Source organism: Nematolebias whitei, chromosome 7 (assembly GCF_014905685.2).
Source record: "Nematolebias whitei isolate Nwh7 chromosome 7, NemWhi1, whole genome shotgun sequence".
NCBI classification, from domain to species: domain Eukaryota; kingdom Metazoa; phylum Chordata; class Actinopteri; order Cyprinodontiformes; family Rivulidae; genus Nematolebias; species Nematolebias whitei.
Window position 1 is genome coordinate 27,692,099 of NC_056504.1, and position 4,951 is coordinate 27,697,049.

The window sequence follows — 4,951 nt, forward strand, 5'->3', positions numbered from 1 at the left end:
ACTCTGAATGTCAGATTTGATCACGTTATCGCGTCTGGTAGCATTATCCTAACTGGCGTCACCCCCCTTCGGTCATGGGAGACCGCGAACACGGGTGAGGACGTCGCTCCATGAGCTAAAGTTAGGCTGTCCTTGAGTAGTTTTAACTGTTTGCGCAGCTGAAAGAGGACTTTAAGGTCTGGATTGGAATCCAGTTCACCTTTCGATGGAGTGTATTTGTCTGGGTCAGTCAGATACAGTATCATCGAGTTAATTGCAGGATCATCCAACTTCTGAAGTTGGATGATGTCTGCGTCAGTTGAAAATGACTTTTCATATTTTGAAAGAACTTGGCGAAGTTTGTCTCTTTCTTCATCAGATGTCAGAGCGTTGGCTTTGGCGACCACCTGATCAATCTGTGATGAGACTGATAAGGGTTCTTGCTCCTTGGGGAGCTCCAACGAATCCCTTTCTGAGTCGTCGGACCTGTGTATGGGTAAGACACCATAGGTTTGAGGCCCTTGGTCGACATCATCGGTTGAGAAAAGAGCTATGGCCTGTGTTGGTTTTGTGAACCATACTGGCCCAGCTTCTTGACTCGGCACCAGGTTATCTGGGAGTCCTCCCAGAAATGGAATGCCTAGTTCAAAATCATGAAAATCAGGTTCTGAGTGTTCAGGTTGCGATGACTCATCATCGTTTGTGTGTGAGTTTACCCCCCCTTCGTCCGATGAGGGGTTGTTGGAGGCCACAACAATAATGTCTTGGTGTGTTTCACCGACATCTGTAATGTTGTCATTTGCGCCTTCAGATTTAGTAGCGATCACATCACTACACAGTGCTCCAGGTTGGTATCCCATTTCAGCGTGTTTCAAAGTTTCCAACAACCTTTGTAGTTTCTCTGTCTCCTCCGAGCTCAGAGGTGTAGGGCATTGTATCTGGAACTTTTGTGATTTTATCGCCTCGGTTCGTTTCGTCCGAGGTGGGGGAGGGTTAGGTACGTCTTTTGGGGGTTCCTCTTCGGACTTCCCCTGATAATATGGGTCCTCTTGGTTCCCATATCTTTGCGTCCTACGCACACCCCATTTACGATAATCACGTTCATCCTCTGAAAGAGGAGCTTTTCTGTCCCAGCGTGGACCTTCATTACGCGGTTTGTTAGTTTGAAAATACTGCTTTTTCTCGCCTGTTTTAGGAGGAGGGGTCAATGCACGCCGTCCTTCCAGTTCTAGGGAGTGGGGTTTAACCTTTATACCAGGAAACACCTCTATGGGTGTCTTAGCATGAGAACATGCCTCAAACACATTCACAGCACACTGTTTAATCTCATTGATGGATTTTTCTCTGAAATTTGCCATAATTTGTACTGACATGCGTATGTCAGTGTGGAGATTTTTGCTGAAAACAAATTTAAAACCTTCTTCTTCCTCCATTCCGGTTTCATTTCTGTAACCAAAATAAGCTTGGAAGATTCTTTTGTAATAGACTTTTGGATGTTCATGCTTGCCCTGCGTGACCTTGTCTGCGGCTGGGAAACCAGCAGGTCCCGTGCAGGGGTCGTACTCTCTGATCAAAGCCTCACACAGAAGGTTGTAATCCCTTCTCGTGGCATCAGGTAGACGCTCGATGAAGGTGAACACCTCTCTGTCCGAAGTGAGCCTTATCAGACTGATTTTATCCTCAACCGTAGCATTAGGATAACCACTCAGTCTGAATTCAAGGTCTTTGAGGTACGCTTTTGTTCCAGTTGAACCCATTGGTCCCGGTACAAAGCGTTGTACATATTTTGAGAGTTTTAGCAGATCATCTATTGAAAGAGGAAGTTTCCATGCATGCTGTTGCATGGTTGGTAGTGAAAACCTGTTCAGGTCTGTCCCTACCACTTTAGGTATGGATGGAGGTGTGTGTGATGTGAGGAGATTTGGGTCTGAAACCAGGGGCGGACTGGGACAATAATCCAGGCCGGGAATTTTGATACCATCCCAGGCCACCACCACCTGATTAACGCAAACCACCAAGACTGAGTTCAATTGAGCGCACTTTGAATGCATGTTGTTTGCACACGTCTAACTGAATACCTACATAAATCTTTCTTCTGTGGTGCAATAATCCGTCCTCAAATCACATAAACTGAAATTATGTTGCCCTATATTTTGCTATGCATAAGCCCTTTTAAAATCACTAGGAATATGACAGTCAATCATAGTTTCATACAACAAATGAGAGATCGTGTTGTACTACAGATGTGTTGTTTATTCTCTATCAAATCAAACACATTTTAAACATTAAACACATTTTTACTCACTTTTGTAAAAAAAAAAGATAAAAAACCTTATAAGAAGAAGAGATCCCTGAAGAAGAGATTATAAGAGAACCTTTCTCTTACCTGCTCCATTACGAACAAACATTAATTTATAGCACTTAGCAGCATCCGTGGCCAGAGCTTTTCTCTTTTTTATCCTCTCTCTCTCTGCTCCACCTTTCCTCTTCTTTGGCTGTCTCTGTTGCTCCATTCTACAACTCAGAGATGCACGCACCGCGCGCCAACACCGTCGGGAGCGCGAGTCCTAGGGCGGGGAGGGGGGCGGGCGCAATGTGTGTGTGTCTCTGCTCTGTGACACACAGAAAAGGAAGGGAGGGGGCCGGCCCGGCCGGGGGATGTGCCAGGCTTTCTCCGTCGCTGCAGTGCAGCGTGAGACCTGAGCCCAGGCAAAAGTGAATTGTTTATTTAAAATAATAAAGTCCGTGCGACCCGAACCGAGCCTTTAGTCCCGTTCCTCGGCAACCAGGCCACCGGGAAGTGTCCCGTCATGCCCGACGGTGAATCCGCCACTGTCTGAAACCCAGTGTGTCTCCACATCCTGTCCACGCCTCTCACCATATTTCCTTTCTGCATGGCAAAGTTGTGTTTTAAGCACGTCTATCTCAGCTTTGCAGCGGGAAACTTGTGACACTGTCACGACGTGATCCCGTCTTAATGCAAAGTATTCTCTGGACAACAGCTCTTTAGCATCCCTGGCTTCAGTTAGTGATGCATTAAGTGACTGTAATTGGCTGTTTAGTGAATCAATTTCTGCACGTGCATCTTGCTGTGATTGAAACATCTGTTCAAAATGTTTTTTTGTGAGGACCTCGTGTTCACTTTTAAATTGAAGGAAGTGTTCTTCAATTTCCTGAACCACCTCTTTTTCACTGTTTAACCTTATCTCAAGGTCGTCAGCTTTTTCTACCACTGTATAGAATGATTCTTTCAGCAAAATCACAATTTTAGCCAGCTTTTCATAGCTTGACTTTGTTATTTCTGTAGAAGTCACACTCTCTGCAACCTCCATCAGCTCTTCCAATAACTCTTTGTCGTTCATGCTCTCCACCTGTTTATCATATGGAATAAAGATTCCGTCAGCAGTGCTAACGCTTTCTCTAACCATTCCATTTTGGTCTCAATTTTCTTTTCTGTTCCATCAGCCATGGTCATTCACTGTTCAGCACTTTATCTGGTTAAAACAGTTGCCAGCTTCAGATATTTCAACAGGTAAATATTTGTATTCAAGTGAGCAGTGAGTTTCACACACTTTTTAAGCTCTGGGTTTACACAAAAGTACTGTTATAAGTCAACTTATTCAGAGGAATGGGCACCAATTCGTAGGTTTTACCCCAATTCATGAATATTTAAGTAAATGCCCCTTTGGCAGTGTTACTTTTTAATGTGCTTATTTTTTAACAGATACTAGATTACCAAGCTTCTCAGTGTTTTTTACTCTAAAGCACTGAATTTTTATAAACCTGCAATTTTTCTAAAAGTTTCACAGCAACATCAGTTTAAAACGTTTTTTTAAACCGTTCACTTCCAGAAATTCGCTATTTTAACAGTTACTCATTGAACCAGGTGGGTGAAAAGAAAAAGAAAAATTATGAGGAATTATCAGTCCCTCTTCAGGAAAACTGTTATACTCCTCTTTCAACAGCAGGTGGTGGTGTAAGCTTATTTATACCAGCAGGAGTCTGACAACTTCCTGTGGATCGTTCGTTGACATCCTGTCGTTAGCTGTTAGCTTAAAATTAGCATCGGCTAAACTCGGTTAAATCAAAATTTCTGAACGGATTTAAAGCTTAAACGTGGCGTTGTTTCAACAAGCACGACTTCTTTGCATGAAACATGAGTTTTGGGGACATGTGGCAGCTCCATTTAGTGATTTTAAGCACAGAAAAGGCTTCGGTTCAACCGAGCTTTACAACCTGACATCAGAGGAAGTGACGCAGACACGTCACTCATTTCTCAGCGTATCAGAGCGTTCCACACGGCCGTTCTCAACCAATCACAGAGACAAACTGCGGGGGTGGGTTTTATATCGCTGACTCAGAGGAAGTGACACAGTCACGTCACTCATTTCTCAGCGAATCAGGGCGTACCACACAGCGGTTTTCAGCCAATGACGGATCGTTTTTCCAGCCAGCATCTTAGCATTTAGCATAAACATCCGGTCAACTTTTCGTCTTTTAAACTTTCAAAATGTACTATTTTCTGTTAAAAATGTAACTAATCACCTCACAAAGCTTCACTGAGACGGCGCTCAGTCCTTAAAACGTCTCTCCATCTATTTAAAACACTCGTTCGAACTTATCAGAACCGAGCCGGACCAGAACCGGGTCGAGCAGAACCTCCGTCCGTTTAAACAGAATCCACGTTTTTCACAGCTCCTTAGCTTTGTCACACAACAGACGTACATTTCAGCTCTAAAATGAAACACATTGACCTTTTTTTCAGCTTTCAAAACACCACAACTGCAAGCTTTCTCTGAGCCCCGCAGCTGCGTCAACGCTGCGTTTCACACAGCCACAATCTGCACTTTTCATTTCATGCCAACATGATAAATTCCATTGTTACACGAATAACAGTCCATTTATGAAGCGTACGGGCCACCAGTATGTAGATGAACATATTCTGTGATATATTCATAAATTAAACGGATTC

The 4,951-nt window shown here is 43.7% G+C and overlaps 1 protein-coding gene across 1 annotated transcript in view; it reads left to right on the plus strand.

The window, feature by feature from the left end:
- Window positions 1-4,951, plus strand: part of zgc:172271 (Saxiphilin-like) — a 29,835-nt gene that overhangs the window by 17,076 nt on the left and 7,808 nt on the right. The gene's annotated exons all lie outside the window — the stretch shown is intronic.